The sequence below is a fragment of the Nycticebus coucang genome, chromosome 9 (genome assembly GCF_027406575.1).
Source record: "Nycticebus coucang isolate mNycCou1 chromosome 9, mNycCou1.pri, whole genome shotgun sequence".
Taxonomy (NCBI): domain Eukaryota; kingdom Metazoa; phylum Chordata; class Mammalia; order Primates; family Lorisidae; genus Nycticebus; species Nycticebus coucang.
The window spans coordinates 123,633,666-123,652,338 of NC_069788.1; the positions used below are offsets into that span (position 1 = coordinate 123,633,666).

The window sequence follows — 18,673 nt, forward strand, 5'->3', positions numbered from 1 at the left end:
GCTCCAAATAGAAATTAACAGGTGGTGCCCACAGATCAGTGGGTCTGGTACCAGTCACATACACTGAGGCTGACAGGTTTGAATCCAGCCTGGGCCTGCCAAACAACAATGACAAATACAACCAAAAAAATATAGCTGGGTGTTGTGGCAGGCACCTGTAGTCCCAGCTACTAGGGAGGCTGAGGCAAGAGAATCTCCTAAGCCCAAGAGTTTGAGATTGCTGTGAGCTGTGATGCACTCTACTGAGGGTGACATAGTGAGACTCGGCCTAAAAATAAAAAAACAAAAAAACAAAAAAAAGGAAAGACAGAAAGAAATTAGACAAAAAAAAAAAAAAGAAATTAGATATAAGGAACTTAAGATATAAGGAACTTAAATGAGACTCCAGAACAACTGTGCTTGATAGACATATATAGAACACTCCATCCCAAAGCTAAAGAATATACATTCTTCTCATCAGCCCATGGAACATTCTCCAAAATTGATGATATCCTAGGACACAAAACAAACCTCAACAGAATCAAAAGAATTGAAATTTTACCTTGTATCTTCTCAGACCCCAAGGCACTATAGGTGGAACTCAACTCTAAAAAAAGCGTTCAACCCTACACGAAGGCATGAAAATTAAACAACTTTCTGCTGAATGACAGTTAGGTGCAGGAAGAAATAAAAGAGAAAATCATTAACTTCCTTGAGCACAACAATAATGAAGACACAAGTTACCAAAACCTGTGGGATACTGCAAAAGCAGTCCCGAGAGGAAAATTTATAGCTTTAGATGCATACGTTTGAAAAACGGAAAGAAACACCAACAAACTCACAAGCCATCTTGTGGAATTGGAAAAATAACAATCTAAGCCTAAACCCAGCAGAAGAAAAGAAATATCCAAAATTAACTCAGAAATTAATGAAATTGGCTTGGTGCCTGTGGCTCAAGTGGCTGAGGTGCCAGCCACATACACCTGAGCTGGCGGGTTCAAATCCATCCCGGGCCCACCAAACTACAATGATGGCTGCAACCAAAAAAATAGCTGGGCATTGTGGCAGGTGCCTGTGGTCCCAGCTACTTGGGAGGTGGAGGAAGGAGAATCACTTGAGCCCAGGAGTTAGAGGTTGCTGTGAGCTGTGATGCCACAGCACTCCACGCAGGGTGACAGCTTGAGGCTCTGTCAAAAAAAAAAAAAAAAGAAAGAAATTAATGAAATTGAAAACAAAAGAATCATTCAGAAAATTAAGGAAACAAGGAGTTGTTTTTTTGAAAACATAAATAAAATAGATAAACCTTTGGCCATACTAACTAGAAATAGAAAAATAAAAATAGTAACCTCAATCAGAAATGAAAAAGGGGAATTAACAACTGACTCCATAGAGATACAAGAGAGTATCTCTGAATATTACCAGAAACATGAAGCGGAGTAGGGCGCTGGCCCCATATTCCAGAGGTGGGGGGTTCAAACCCAGCCCTGACCAAAAACTGAATATTACCAGAAACTCTATGCCCAGAAATTTGACAATGTGAAGGAAATGGATCAATATTTGGAATCACACCCTCTCGCTAGAGTTAGCAAGGAAGAAATAGAGCTCCTGAATAGACCAATTTCAAGGACTGAGATCAAAGAAACAATAAAAAATCTCCCAACAAAAAAATGCCCTGGATCACGTTAATGTTCCAAAGTATTGAGGAGAAAGGAATCTTCCCCAACACGTTCTATGAAGCAAACATCAACCTGATACCAGAACCAGGAAAAGACCTAACTAAAAAGGGGAACTTCAGACCAATTTCACTCATGAATATAGATGCAAAAATTCTCAACAAAATCCTAGCCAATAGATTATAGCTTATCATCAACAAAGTCATACATTATTATCAAATTGGTTTCATCCCAGGGATGCAAGGCTGGTTTAACATACGCAAGTCCATAAATGTCATGCATCATATCAACAGAAGCAAAAACAAAAACCATATGATCCTCTCAATAGCTGCAGAAGAAGCATTCAATAAAATCCAGCATCCTTTTCTAATTAACACACTGAAGAAAATAGGCATAGGTGGCATATTTTTTAAACTGGTCAAAGCCATCTGTGACAAATCCACACCTAATATTTTACCAAATGGAGTAAAACTGAAAGTTTTTCCTCTTAGAACTGGAACCAGACAAGGTTGTCCTCTGTCACCTTTACTATTCAACATAGTGCTGAAGTTCTAGCCAATACAATTAGGCAAGACAAGGAAATAAAGGGCATCCAAATGGGGGCAGAGGGAATCAAATTCTCCCTCTTTGCTGACAATATGATCTTATACTTAGAGAACACCAGAGACTCAACCACAAGACTCCTAGAAGTCATCAAAAAATACAGTAATGTCTCAGGATATAAAATCAATGTCCACAAGTCAGTAGCCTTTGTATATGCCAATAACAGCCAAGATGAGAGGCTAATTAAGGACACAACTCCCTTTACTATAGTGTCAAGGAAAATGAAATACCTAGGAATATACCTAACAAAAGAGGTCAAGGACCTCTATAAAGAAAATTATGAAATCCTAAGAAAGAAAATAGCAGAGGATCTTAACAAATGGAAGAATATACCATAGTCATGGCTGGGAAGAATCAATGTTGTTAAAATGTCTATTCTTCCCAAAGCAATCTACTGATTCAATGCCATCCCTATTAAAATACCAACATCGTACTTTAAAGACTTGGAAAAAATGATTCTGCATTTGTATGGAATCAGAAAAAAACCCATATAGCTAAGGCAGTTCTTAGTAATAAAAACAAAGCTGGGGGCATCAGGATACTAGATTTTAGGCTGTACTACAAGGCCATAGTGGTCAAGACAGCATGGTAGTGGCACAAAAATAGAGACATAGACACTTGGAATTGAATAGAAAATGAAGAAATGAAACTAACATCTTACAACCACCTAATGTTTCATAAACCAAACAAGAATGTACACTGGCGGAAAGACTCCCTATTCAGTAAATGGTGCTGAGATAACTGGATATCCACATGTAAAAGACTGAAACTGGACCCACACCTTTCTCTACTCATAAAGATTGATTCAAGACGGATAAAGGATTTAAATTTAAGACATGAAATGATAAAAATCCCCAAAGAAAGCATAGGAAAAACATTGGAAGATATTGGCCTGGGGAAGAAAACTTCCATGGCAATTACAACAACAACAAAAATAAATAAATGGAACTTAATGAAACTGAAAAGCAGCTAAGGAGACAATAACTAAAGAAAATAGACAACCTACACAATGGGAAAGAATATTTGCACATTTTGAATCAGACAAAAGCTTGATAACTAGGATCTTTAGAGAACTCAAATTAATCCACATGAAAAAAGCCAACATCCGGCGGCACCTGTGGCTCGAAGGGGTAGGGTGCTGGCCCCATATGCCGGAGGTGGTGGGTTCAAACCCAGCCTCAGCTAAAAAAAAAAAATAATAAATAAATAAAAAATAAAAAATTTAAAAAAGAAAAAAGCCAACATCCCATATATCAATGGGGAAGAGAGATAAATAGAACCTTCTCTAAAGAAGACAGATAAATAGCTAGCATACATATGAAAAAAATGCTCATCATCCGTAATTATTAGAAAAATGCAAATCAAAACCACCCCTAGATACTATTTAAGCCCAGCGAAAATGGCTCACATTACAAAATCTCAAAACTGCAGATGCTGGCATGGATGTGGAGAGAAGGGAACACTTTTACACTTCTGGTGGGACTGCAAACTAATACAACCTTTTTGGAGGGAAGTATGGAGAACCCTCAAAGAACTCAAGCCAGACCTCCCATTTGATCCTGCAATCCCATTACTGGGCATCTACCCAGAAGGAAAAAATCCTTTTATCATAAGGACACTTGCACTCGACTGTCTATTGCAGCTCAATTTACAATCACCAAAATGTGGAAACAGCCTAAATGCTCCCTACCCAGGAATGGATTAACAAGCTGTGGTATATGTATACCATGGAATACTATTCAGCCATTAAAAAAAAATGGAGACTTTACATCATTTGTATTAACCTGGATGGAAGTGGAAGACATTATTCTTAGTAAAGCATCACAGAATGGAGAAGCATGAATCCTATGTACTCAATTTTGATATAAGGACAATTAATGACCTAGTACACAAGGCGGGCGGAGGAAGGAGAGGGCAGAGAGAGAGAGAAGGAGGCGGGTGGGGGAAAGAAGAGCAGAGAGGGGGAAGGAAGAAAGGGGTCAGGGAGAAGGGAATTGCAGAGAGAGGGAAGGAGGGAGGGGGTGGGGGTCTTGGTGTGTGACACACCTTTTGAGGACTAGACACAATCGTCAGAGGGACTTTACCTAACAAATGCAATCAGTGTAACGTGGTTTCTTGTACTCTCAATGAATCCCCAATAATAATAATAAAAAAAGCAAACACTCTTTATTATTGTAACAATAACTCTTACTTTTTTTAAAAATTAAATCATAGCTGTGTACATTAATGCAATCATGGGAAGGCTTACATTTAATACAAAGACTGGTTGGTTGGTATGAACCATTAGATTTAAGGAGCATCGTTTTGTAATTGCTTTTTGCATATTTTTTGTTTGGGGATCCTCCACCTCATCAGGATGCTCAGTGGCTTAGAGTTCTTCAACGGTTTTTTCTTTCTCTTACTCTGAATCACTTTCACAGTAATCTGGAAATACAGGGCGTCCAAACGGGAGCAGGTGAACCGTCATCGTGTCACCATCTCCAGCTACAGTGCCTTCTGCGTCGTGGTCTCCTACCTGACCAGAGCCGAGTCCACAATGGCTCTTCCTGATAATTTACTGTCCAGGCGCTGCTGATATCGAGACTCCAGTTCTTCATCCATTTTCTTGTCTTCTTCCCCTGTTCGGAAGTGAGATGTTGATTGGCGATCTCCTATAATCAGGCCACCAGTATGTCCTTTTCCCCTGAATTCATCAGCCTCAAGAATTTTTGTTTTCTCTCTTCAGTACCCAAGTCTGTTGCTTCCCAATTGCTAAATCTAAGCTTGTCATCGGGGAGGCTGACCGCTTGGTCCCCATGGCGATGCTCTGCGGGCTCTCCAGGTGGCGGTCAGCGGAACACCGAGCGCCGGGCTGTCCTCGGCCGCACCTGCAGCCCGCGGTCCGGGGCCAGCAGCACTGCCCCGGCGTTGGGGCTTCTGTAGTGACCTTGTTCATGCTCGGAGACGTACATTAACTTGCTAAGCCCCTAGACATCAGACAACAAAGAAATCTGTTTGATTCTGTTTCCCTAATTTATTTGACCATTTAAACGTTGTTTCTGTTTTTTGGAATAGTACTTAACATTCTGTGGAAGTATTCCAAGAAATCATTTTTAGAAAACAACTTCAATATCACACGTTGGACAAAAGCTTCCTTGTCTTTCATGATGTTGACAGTTTAAAAGTGAACAGGCAATTGATTTGTAGAATGTCCTTCTGTTCGAGTTTGTCTTAGTTTCTCATAATTCGGGTTACATTCATTTATTTATCTGTTTATGTAGAGGTGTAAACAGTAGCCATGCCGTTCTCTCTTATGTACTACCAAGAGGCAACAATGTTAATTCTTACTATTTCAATGAGTGTCGCCTTTTATCATTTGGTTAAGATGGTGTCTGTGAACATTTCTTTACTGTAAAATTAACAGGCTTTTTGTGCCAATTAATTTAAAAGTTTTCCACCAATATTTTATGGAGAGTTCTTTTGGTGTTATGTAAATATCCTGTCCATTATATTTCATTTTCTGTTTTTTTTTTGAGACAGGATCTCACTTTGTCACCCTGGGTAGAGTGCCATGGCGTCACAGCAACCTCACACTCTTGGCCTCCAGTGATCCTCTTGCCTCAGCCTCCCAAGTAGGCCCTCCCAAGCTGGGACTACAGGCACTTGCCACAACGTCTGGCTGTTTTTACAGATGAGGTCTCAGCTTCTAGTTCAGGCTGGTCTCAAACTCCTGAGTTCAAGTGGTCCACCCACCTTTGCCTCCCAGAGTGCTCATCATAATTTCTTCGAGTAATTTTATAATCAGTTGTTGATTCTTACCTAAAACAATTGTTACTACAATGGTTGACGAATGACACCATTTCAGTTGCAATATTCCTTCCACCTTTATTAGCTGTGGTTCTATTACAAGCTGAAGCTTTCCCTTCTCCCTTATTTATTTAAGAATTCACACATATTTAAATGAGAATGGACTCTTAGATTCTCATTTTAGTCAATGGATGCTAATCTTTTATTTTTTTCATTTATTTCACTATGTTTACTTTGTTCCAGATCTCCTTATTATTCTTTGTGTACTTTCTTAATTTCATGCTAAACAAAATGATTTTGTGATTTCCTTCTTCCAGCCCTAAAATTGGCTATTTTTTTTAAGGATTTCTGGATCCTGTTAGTAGATAATGGTGTTTGGAAGCTACCCTCTGCACTGGTGTGCTAGCTGGGGTCACTCCTGCTAGGAGATCTGCTTCCAGGTTGATTTTTCTGCCTTTCTGTTAATTCCCTCCCCAACAGTGAGAAACCCAGCTCCCACTATCTCAGGGCACTCATTTAATCTCCCTGTATGGAAGCAGTCTCCCACTCTACAACTGTCTTGCAGACCAAGGTATTATTGACCTCAGTGAAGGCCATTGTCTAGTGGAAATGAGGCTTCTTCTAACCAGCTAGCCCTATTTCTCTTCCTACTATAACTGGAAAAATGCATTATACAAAGCAGGAGAGATTTTTCTCTAACTAATTCCTATTCTTTATGCAGGAAAGTATATATGAAATCTGGGATATCCATTTATATAAATTATTATGTGATAAATGCATTTTACTTCAGAATCAATTCTATGAGTATTATGTTACAATTGTAATTTCTTTCTAATCTGAAATTTCTGGCTGAATTTCTGGTTTGTTAAGACATAATGAAATATTTGCTCACCTACTTTCTGGATATGCAATTTGACAAAAGAAGCCTGATCAGAAGGGAAAAAATTAGTGAGAATTTTAAAAATTATATTAACCACACATATCAATTACATTTTTAGGAAGTGATTTATTTTTATTTATTTATTTTTTGGAGACAGGGCCTCAAGCTGTCGCCCTGGGTAGAGTGCTTTGGCATCACAGCTTACAGCAATCTCCAACTCCTGGGCTCAAGCGATTCTCCTGCCTGTGTCTCCCAAGTAGCTGGGACGACAGGCACCTGCCACAACACCTGGCTATTTTTTGGTTGCAGCCAAAAAATCATTGTTTGGCGGGCCCGGGCTGGATTTGAACCCGCCAGCTCAGGTGTATGTGGCTGGCGCCTTAGCCGCTTGAGCCACAGGCATGGAGCCTATTTTTATTTTTTTGATGATTAAATTATTCACTATTTAGAAAGCTGAACAACTAGTACATAGTAAACACTTAATACATTTTATCTATTTTCCTTATTATTAGTTAGCAGTAGCAGTATTATAAAAATGAAGACACTGTCAGATATGTTTCCTTGACTTTAAGAATACAAAAATTTTAAAATTCAGACAACAGATTTGATCCATTAGCTTAAGTCCTAAAACAAATTTCATTCATTTAACAAACATTTATTGAGGCTCAGTGCCTGTAGCACAGTGGCTAGGGTGCCAGCCACATACACCGGAGCTGGTGGGTTTGAATCTAGCCTGGGCCTGCCAAACAACAATGACAACTACAAGCAAAAAGTAGCTGGGCATTATGGTGGGTGCCTGTAGTCCCAGCTACTTGGCAGGTTGATGCAAAAGAATCACTTAAGCCCAAGAGTTTGAGGTTGCTGTGAGCTATGATGCCACCGCACTCTACCCAGGATGACATATTAAGACTCTGTCTCAAAAACAAACAAACAAAAAAAAATACAAAAACATTTATGGTACCCACTATGTGGAAACACTGAATTTACATCTGTAATAGGAGAAACACTGGAACTTTTCAAGCTTATTATGCTAATCTGGTGCTAATTTTCTATACAACCAAGTTAGAAAACTTTTCCTAACATCTCCTCAGGAGGAAGTGATAGAAAAGGTCACATGTACATAATTCAGGTGGGGAGCCACCTTCCCTGCCAAGGCAGGAGGATCACTTGACCCCAGGAGTGTGAGGTTGCTATGAGCTTGGCTGACACAGCAGCCCCCTACCCAGGTTGACAGAGTGAATGAGACTCTGTCTCAACAAAACAAACAAACAAACAAAAAAAACCCCTAACTCGGCTCGGCACCTGTAGCTCAAGCCGCTAAGGTGCCAGCCACATACATGGAGGCTGGCAGTTTGAATCCAGCCCAGGCCTGCCAAATGACAATGACAACTATAACCAAATAATAGCCAGGTGTTGTGGCGGGCACCTGTAGTCCCAGCTACCTGGGCACTCTACCCAGGGCAACAGCTTGAGACTCTCTCTCTCAAAAAACAAACAAACAAACAAACAAACAAACAAACAAAACAAACCCTAACTCTAAGAAGTTTTTCATCTGTTAGTGCAGACTTAGGGGAAAAAGAGAGAGAAGAAAAGTTTTTCTTTTTCCACAACCCCCCTAGAGGTTTTTCTATTCTTACATAAGTATCTCATTTTCTCAGTGTCTCGGTTTCAAAACTTTAAAGTTATCTTTTATTTTTTCCTTTTCTACCACATTTAACCCATCACCAATGTATGGTTTCCTCTGTGACATTTTCAAGGACCAGCGCCGGGACACAGCCCTTCACCATCTCACACCTGAATAATGCATTTATTATTTAATTTGTCATTCTCTGTACCCTCCTAAACCCATTTTTTATGTGACGTTTGAAAAAACATTTCTTAAAATCCTTACATTAGCATTTAAGATCTCTGAACTGGCTGTTTGCGCAGTCCTCCACTCTCATCCCCTTCTACTTGCTCACCCGAGCCAAAGTGATATGCTCATGTCTTCCCAGTGTCACATTCCATCTTCCTTGCTTACATCCTTCCCCACTTTCTGAAATGCCTCTTTCTTCTTATACACCACTAAACCTTAATCTTTTCCAAAACTAAGTTTGAGTTCCTGCACGGTGGCTCTCAGCACTTTGAGGCTGAAGTGGGAGATTGCTTGAGGCCAGAAGTTCAAGATCAACCTGGGAGACAATTTTTTTTTGTCTCCACAAGAAAATTAAAAAATTGGCTGGGTGTGATAGCAATGCCTGTAGTCCCAGCTACTTGGGAGACTGAGGCAGGAGGATAGCTTTAGCCCAGGAGTTTGAAGTTGCTGTGAGCTAGGTTGATGCCACCACAGAGTAAGTCCTTGTCTCAGAAAAATAAAAAATAAAAAAGCATAATTCCTCAAAACATAGTTTCAGAGGTGGTAGGATGGGGGATCCCCACCCACCTTTTCCCTATCTCTTCCCAGAGTCAGAAGCATGTCTGGTGACCCTAATAGAAAACACCCAGCCTTTGAGCAATGCTCCAGCAGGCCTTCCACACCTTCCAGGCCTTCCTAGCCTCCCTGGTAAAGCAATCTCATTGTCTTACATAGTCCACAAGAGAAAGGCAGACCACTCGGAGGGCCTCTTCTCTTTCCATCTTGAGCCCTCAGTGTTGGGAACCCCAACTCCATCTGAAGGAGGCAGACTAAGTCAAAAGACTGACAAGAGTCACAAGCAGCAGTGGGTCAAGAGAAAGGGAGGCTGAAAGGAGAGAGGCGAGACACGGTAGCCGTAGGCAGGAGGCCTCTGCTTCCGGAGTAGGAACGGTGAAGTTGTAACCAAGCTTCAGTGAGAGAATTTGGGGGAGGAGAAACTGACATTGCTCCTGTATCTCCAATGCCAGAAGTAAGAGGCAGTTTTGTACAGTCTTGCAGACTGTGTGAATCTGCCCTTCTTAGTAAGGCCAAGTAGTAAGGTGACTTGGGGACAAGCACAGAACTATCCTTTCATTTCTAGAATATGACACAATGTATCAGTCAGGATTCTGGCTGGAAATAGATGACACACAAAGAGTTTCACTGAAGGGTTTAGAGGTGTGGGCTATTTTCACCTGTTTTTAGAGGTGTGGGCAAAGTTGAGGGGCCCAAGAAAGAGTGGTCCATATCCAGGGATGGATCACACCTTAAAGGCTGTCACCACTACAGGCCCCAAGAGATAAGAAAGCCATGGGGAGCTGCCTGGGAGGACCTGTGGCCCAGCCAGAAACACGCAGGGGGCTGGGACCAAGCTCCCATCTCTCTCCCACCTCCCGTCACCAAGAGCAGGGCCTTTTTGTCCATTCCCAGTGAGAAGCCACAGAAAAAGGGCGCACAGGGCCTGCTGTCCTTGGAGATCATCCTTTCAGGGCACAGAGGAGGGCTGAGGATGAGCCTGACATGTGCAGTGCTGGGTCACAGTGGCTGTTCTCTCCTCTGCGTCCCATCACACTTAAATGCTCAGCAACCTTGCTTCCCTTCTCAGCAGCCATCTCATGAGTGCTTTCCACAAGCAGACACTTTGAGATAACACACAGTCAATCAGATATGAGTCCCTTTCGGAGTTCATATCTGATGAGTGACCTTTAGATACTAGAATTTGTTATTTTACATTGTTTTATCTTTTTTAGTGGGTGCAGTGAGTTGGATTTTTTCAGATTTCAGGAGCAGAGGTGTGTTCAAGTGTTCAAGGTGAGTCTGGGTGCCATGGGGAATCACAGATGCCGCCACCTTTACGCGCTTTGTGATCATCTCCTCTGACTCACACCGCTGCTGCTCTCTGCTCCCAACTCCCGTCTCGCTCTCTTCTTACTCAGCTTCCCCTTTCTGCTAGCTGCTGTCCTCTTCATATGTCTCACTTCTAGATTCTCTGGAAGAGGATTGAGTTGAACCAGTTTACACCTCTCTGTCCCTGCTAGATGGAATACTGCTATAGCCACCTCAAAAGGTCATGTTTCTCTTTCTGGACAGCCTATGGCAGCGTCCTGAGTAGCCAGACCACATGAGACAAGCAGGTAACTGCACTGAGGACCTGTCATTCATGGCTGCATCAGACCTTCTAGACACTGTCTCCGCATTATCATAGTCCTTCAGCAGAAATCTTGCTTTGTCCATGCAGAAACTCTCCCAGCTTTCCTTCTTGTGAGGGTGTAGACGCGTGATGTGCGTCCTGCTAATCAGATGCAAGCCTTTCTTTCAAAATGGAGTTACATAGGGAACAAGGGGGAGAACAGGTCATGAATTTTATAGATGCAGATCCTGGCAAAGATGCTGGGGCACTGAAGCTGGTGATGCAAACCATGGAAACAAAAGGAAAAATGGACAACCACATCTCCTCTTATTCTATATCCCATTTCCAGATAACCATTAGCTTCCCTGAGAATGAAGTCTCTTCAGAGAGGAAAGGCCCTCAGAATAGTTTCTGACATCTTGCAGCCAGAGACAATTTTTCTTTCTTTCTTTCTTTTTTTTGTAGAGACAGAGTCTCCCTTAATGGCCCTTGGTAGAGCGCTGTGGCATCACACAGCTCACAGCAACCTCCAACTCCTGGGCTTAAGTGATTCTCTTGCCTCAGCCTTCCAAGTTGCTGGGACTACAGGTGCCTGCCACACGCCTGGCTATTTTGTTGTTGTTGTTGTTGCAGTTCGGCCGGGGCTGGGTTTGAACCCGTCACTCTACAAAAAATAGAAAAATTAGCCAGGCATTGTGCCAGGCACCTGTGGTCCTAGCTTTTTGGGAGGCGAAGGCAGGAGGATGGTTTGAACCCAGGAGTCTGAGGTTGCTATGAGCAAGGCTGACACCATTGTACTGTAGTCCAAGTGTTTACCGCTCCCCTTTCCCACCTCCATTGAGGTCTATGTGTATTGCCAACCACTGGTTTGGCTTTGGATGGGATGCTCACTGGTTTTCTCTGCACCTGATATATCTGGTAGGATCCTGACAACCTGAAAGGTTTAGAGTTATGGTGGTGATGCTCTGGGTTATACCTGTCCTGGGTAACACTGCCAGATGGAGAGAACACAGCCAGGGGACCTCATTCCAGGCCCAGGTCTTCATGGACTGCTATGGGAAATGATGGTATTCCATAGTCATATTTTTAATTACTCAAAACCTACTTTATATACATAGACATAAAGAACTGGCTACTGGAATTTTTTTTGCCCTTATGGAGAAAGACATCAAATTTTTGACAAGCTTAGTCTCATTCAAAAAGAATTTAGAAAAGGCTATACATTGTATGATGCCAACTATATGACATTCTGGAAAAGGCAAAATTATGGAGATAGTCAAACATATCAGTGGTTGCTAGGAATTAAGAAGCAGGGGGATTAAATAGGCAGAGCACAGAGGATTTTTAGGGCAGTGAAATTATTCTGTGCAATTCTTCAATGGTAAGTACATGATATAATATATACTCTTATTCATTTCCCCAAACCCAAATAATGTACAACACCAACGATGACCCCTAATGTAAGCTGTGTACTCTGGGTGAACAAGCATCCCCCTGTGCCGTGGAGTGTTGGTGGTGCAGGAGACAGTGGGACCAAGGTTGTATGAAATTCTCTGTGCTTTCTGTTTAATTTTGCTATGGATTCAAAACTGCTCTAAAAAATAAAGTTTATGGCTCTCTATCCAACCCTGTCTCCTCCTATATGCATTGTGGGTCTCAGGGGAGCAAGAAAAGTGCTATTCTTGGTGAGGATTCCATCATCAAAAGGATCTTTAACTTCTCCCCCAAACCGGAAAGGTGAGGAAGGCTAGGTACAAGTTGAGACCCAAGCTCACCTTGCAGGATAGTGGTAGCAGAACTGGTGTCCAACCCACTTTTTTTCTGTTGTACATTGGAAGAAGAATAGTTGCCTTGGGCCACACATTGAATACACAAACACTAACAAAAGCTGATGAGCAAAAGAAAAGTTTGTGAAGAATTTTTGCAATATCCGACACCACAGATAAGCAAAACAGCCTCAAATAATTCATTTGAAGCCCACAGGCCTTTTATCTCTGATTGTTAAGTTTTCTCTTTGTCACTGGTATTCACTAAATTGATTATGAAGAGTAATCATGGTGCCTACTGTTCTAGTTATTTAAGAAATTGACTTGGAAGAAGGAGAGGAGTGATGGAAATAGCTGATAAAACACAGATTAAGTAATTGTGAAGACAAAAAAATTCAGAGAACTCCCCTGAGCTACCACGAGCTGGGCACCAGAGAATAGAAATGGCAGTGTGGACTGTCTGGGTGTGAGACAACTGAAGAAAAACTCTCAAGTTTCCTGCAACTCTAAAGAGGGATGTCCGGAGAATCTTTAAAATTTCTTGTGCCTTGTTGCCTTCGCCTTTCATGTGAAGAAAAATTACCTTTACATGGATGGAGCTGGAACATATTCTTCTTAGTAAAGTACCTCAAGAATGGAAGAAAAAGTACCCAATGTACTCAGCCCTACTATGAAACTAATTTAGGGTTTTCACATGAAAGCTATAACCCAGTTACAACCTAAGAATTGGGGGAAGGGGGAAAGGGAGGGGAGGGAGGGGGGAGGTGGGTAGAGGGAAGGGGATTGGTGGGATTACAGCAGCGGTGCATCTTATAAGGGTATATGTGAAACTTGGTAAATGTGGAATGTAAGTGTCTTGGCACAGTAACTGAGAGAATGCCAGGAAGGCTATGTTAACCAGTGTGATGAAAGTGTGTCAAACAGTCTGTGAAGCTAGTGAATGATGCCCCATGATCATATCAATGTACGCAGCTATGATTTAATAAAAAAAAAAAAGTAGGGAGAGGGAAAGAGGAAGGAGGTTGCGAGGTTAGGAGGTCATGGTGTACGACACATCTCTTGGGGGTGGGACACAATTATAAGAGGGAATTTACCTAACAAATGTAATAGGTGTAACCTAATTCTTTGTACCCTTAATGAATCCCAAACAATTAAAAAAAAAAAAAGAAAGATGTCAATGGCCATGAGGGGATTTGCTCTTGCAGGGAATGCCAAGCTGAAGACTGCAGATGGGACTAGACTGGATGTTGCTCCAGTTACTTGTCAGTCAGTGATGGACTAGAAGGGGACATGTCTGAGGCCCAGACAGGACCTGAGGCATCTGAGATGATTCCATCCCAGGAAAGATGCTAACCAAGATTGAGAAGTAGATCCACCCATCCCTCTCCACCAATGCCTCAGTCCCTTGCTTTGAAGGGTGGTGAGTGAATCTTGAATGTCACTGAATTTAAACCCAAAATATCTAAGAAAAATTCTAATCATGGAAACACGAATTTACTTTAATGTGATTACATTTTCTGCATTGTGTTGAATGGCGCTTAGAAGTCTATTCCTCTTCATTTCTGTCTTACGTGTTCCCTGTAATATTGTCAGTAGAAAGGTCTAATAAACAAAACACCTTCATTCAAGTAAAAGGACTCAATATTGAAAAATATATCATTAAAGTATGGACTAAAACCTCCAATGTTACCAATTAGTGACTGGAGTACCATTAGAATAAAAGAAAATAACAACTACTATGAGATTTAGAGGTATTGAGGACAGTAGCCCACTTGGTTCATAAAAGAAAATGGATGAATGGAAAAAAATAAAGTTTATGAATTAAAAAAATCTGAACTTACAGAAAATTTGCAAGTACAGTACAAAAACCTTTTTTTCTAAAAAAAAAATTCTTAAACCATTAGAGAGTGATTTGCAAACATGATGCCATATCACCCCCAAATATTTAGTGGTATATGTAGGACATTCTTCAATATAATCACAACATAACCAGCAAAATCAGGACGTTATCATTGGTAATAATACTATCTAATTCTGAAACCCTCTTAGATTTCATCAGTCGTCCAGTAATATACATTATACCAAAATAACGGACTCAGACAGGCAGAAAAAAAATTACAGCCTTGAATCGATTTTAATGGAAGTCATAGTTGAAAATAAATGATTGAAAATATAAAAATTGGAGGCCATTAATGAAGAGCTGGAAATTTCCGACTCTCTTCTTGGGCTTAAGAGTTTCAAAAAAGATCTGATAGAAGAGAAATCTGAACCTTATAAGAAAAATTCCATCTTTAGAATATGCATCAAAACACGTAACAATTTCAAGTAGCTGCAACTGAAACAGCCTGCAAAATACCTGATAAGAGTGAAAACAACTTCAGAAGCACTAGAAGATACTTTGGGTAAAAGTTCTGACTTTCAAGAAAGCAGAAAGCTGTATTCATAAGAAGCTGAAAAATAGAAAAGAGTAGTGAGTGAATTTACCCAACAGAAAAAAAGTTAGAAACACTAAAGTGCACCTGGGACAAGTGACAAGTTGTAAATAACAAAGTCAGAGCAGGCTGGAAGAGGTGGCTCACGCCTGTAGTCCCAACACTGCAAGAGGCAGAGGCTGAGGATAACTTTGAGCTCTGGAGTTGGAGACCAGCCTAAGCAAGAGTAAGACCCCATCTCTACTAAAAATAGAAAAATTAGCCAGGTGGTGTGGTGGGTGCCTGTAGTCCCAACTACTTGAGTGGCTGAGGCAGGAGTGATACAGGGATCCCCCTTGAAAGCTGGACTGGGACCCCCATTTTCTAGACCTAGGTGAGCTCAGAAATCAGTCTCAACATAGACCCCCATCTCTAGGCACAAACAGGCCCTTTCCAGGTGTTAAAAAAAAAAATCAAGCTGATCAGTATCTCATCTGGGGATTGCTTCTGGAATAGGGGGCACACACCCCATTGCCTCATCTGGGGCAGGGACTGCAAGGACCACATTTCTTTGCTAATTTTAGGATTATTTTCTGCTTGCAGGCCTCTGGCCAATTGTGATTGTTCCAGATATACATTCCTCAAACCTGCTGCTCACAGGATAGGATAAACGTCTAGACAGAAGGTCCACGAGGGCTTCCCTCTGCCCCCTTCACCCCCACCCAGTGCTGAAGGTTCTGTTTCCCCTGTTTTCTTTCCTTCTTTCTTTCTTTCTTTCTTTCTTTCTTTCTTTCTTTCTTTCTTTCTTTCTTTCTTTCTTTCTTTCTTTCTTTCTTTCTTTCTTTCTTTCTTTCTTTCTTTCTTTCTTTCTTTTTCTTTCTTTCTTTCTTTCTCTCTCTCTCTCTCTCTCTCTCTCTCTCTCTCTCTCTCTCTCTCTCTCATTTTTAGAGACAGAGTCTCACTTTGTCACCCTTGGTAGAGTGCTGTGCCATCACAGCTCACAGTAACCTCGAGCTCTTGGGCTTAGGCAATTCTCTTGCCTCAGCCTCTTGAGTAGCTGGGATAACAGATGCCCACCACAAAGCTCATCTATTTTTTTGTTGCAGTTTGGCTGGGGCTGGGTTTGAACCCACCACCCTTGGTATATGGGGCCAGCGCCCTACTCACTGAGCCACAGGTGCTGCCCTCTCTTTTGTCTTTCAATAAACTCTATTCTTTTGCTTTCTTCAAATAGATCCTAACAAACAGAATCCAAGAATACATCAAAAAAATTATACACCACGACCAAGTGGGATTTATTCCAGGGTCTCAAGGCTGGTTTAATATACGTAAATCTATAAATGTAATTTGGCACATAAACAAACTAAAAAATAAGGACCATATGATTCTTTCAATTGATGCAGAAAAAGCTTTTGATAATATCTAGCATCCCTTCATGATCAGAACACTTAAGAAAATTGGTATAGAAGGGACATTTCTTAAACTAATAGAGGCCATCTACAGCAAACCAATAGCCAATATTGTATTGAATGGAGTTAAACTGAAATCATTTCCACTTAGATCAGGAACCAGGCAAGGTTGTCCATTGTCTCCATTGCTCTTTAACATTGCAATGGAAGTTTTAGCCATTGCAATTAGTGAAGAAAAGGAGATCAAGGGTATCCATTCTGGCTAAGTCTTGGTAGGTGGCGTACTTCCAGGTATTGGTCGATTTCTTTCAGATTTTCGTATTTCCGAGAGTAGAGTTTCTTATAGTATTTGTTAGGGATTTTTTGAATTTCTGAGGGGTCTGTTGTTATTTCATTGTTACCATTTCTGATTGATGAAATTAGAGATTTTACTCTTTTTTTTCCTGGTTAGGTTGGCCAAAGGTTTATCTAGTTTGTCGATCTTTTAAAAAAATCAACTTTTGGATTTATTGATCTGTTGTATAATTCTTTTGTTTTCAATTTCATTTAATTCTGCTCTGGTTTTAGTTATTTCTTTTCTTCTACTGGGTTTGGGGTTGGAGTGTTCTTCCTTCTCCAGTTGCTTGAGATGCCCCATTAAGTTATTATCTTCCTCTCTTTCCGTTTTCTTGAGGAAGGCTTGCAGTGCTATAAATTTCCCTCTTAGGACTGCCTTTGCAGTATCCCAGAGGTTCTGGTAATTCGTGTCTTGATTGTTGTTTTGTTCCAAAAATTTTGTGATTTCCTTCTTATTCTCATCTATAACCTATCTATCCTTCAGCATAAGGTTGTTTAGCTTCCATGTTTTTGTATGGGTATGCAGATTCCTGTTGTTATTGAGTTCAACTTTTATTCCATGATGGTCTGAGAAGATGCAAGGAATAATTTCTATATTTTTAAATTTTCTGAGGTTAGGTTTGTTGCCTAGGATGTGGTCGATTTTGGAGTATGTTCCGTGGGCTGATGAAAAGAATGTGTATTCAATTTTGTTGGGATGAAATGTTCTGTAGATGTCTGTTAAGTCCAGATGTTGAATAGTTAAGTTTAAATCTAAGATTTCTTTGCTTAGCTTCTTTTTGGAGGATCTATCCAGCACTACTAAAGGGGTGTTAAAATCTCCAACTACTATGGAACTGGAGGAAATCAAGTTGCTCATGTCTGTTAGAGTTTCTCTTATAAATTGAGGTGCGTTCTGGTTGGGTGCATAAATATTAATAATTGAAATATCATCATATTGAGTATTACCTTTAACAAATATGAAGTGTCCATCCTTATCCTTCCTTATTTTGGTTGGTTTAAAGTCTATTGCATGTGCGAATAGGATTGCAAAGCCTGCTTTTTTCTGCTTTCCATTTGCCTGGAGTATAGATGACCATCCCTTCACCTTGAGTCTAAATTTGTTTTTTAATGTAAGATGTGATTCTTGTATGCAGCAGATATCTGCCTTGAGTTTTGTATCCAGTCAGCCAACCTGTGCCTGGACAATTTAAACCATTCACATTAATTGAGAATATTGATAAGCCTTTTGAGAGTCCAGTGGACATTTTTAATCCTTTTGTGACTGTGGAAGTTGGAATTTGATCAAAATTTTCTGGCTGGGTTTCCTTTTGTGGTGGAGGATTATGCTGGTCTTTATGGAGGATAGGTCTGAGAATATCATGGAGAGCTGGTTTAGTTATGGCAAATTTCTTCAACATGTGAATGTCATTGAAGTATTTGATTTCTCCATCATAAATGAAACTCAGTTTAGCTGGGTACAGGATCCTGGGTTGAAAGTTATTTTGTTTTAGGAGATTAAACCATCCTCTTCTAGCTTGAAAGATTTCAGCAGAGAGTTCTGCAGTTATTATAATATTCTTGCCCTTGTAGGTAATGATTTTCTTTCGTGTGGCAGCTTTCAGAATTTTCTCCTTCATATTAACTTTAGTGAAATTGATTATGATGTATCTGGGGGATGTCTTATTTGGGTTGAGTCATGCTGGAGTTCTGAAACTGTCTGCTATCTGAATTTCGGAATCTCTTGGCATGTCTGGAAAGTTCTCCTTCATAATCTCATGGAGAAGAGACTCTGTGCCTTGTGAAGCCACTTCATCACTTTTAGGGATCCCTATAAGATGAATATT

General features: G+C 40.7%; 1 pseudogene; it reads right to left on the reverse strand.

The window, feature by feature from the left end:
* LOC128594798 (small acidic protein-like) overlaps positions 1 to 5,206 on the reverse strand; it is a 28,548-nt pseudogene extending 23,342 nt beyond the window's left edge.
* Positions 5,207 to 18,673: the final 13,467 nt, after the last annotated feature.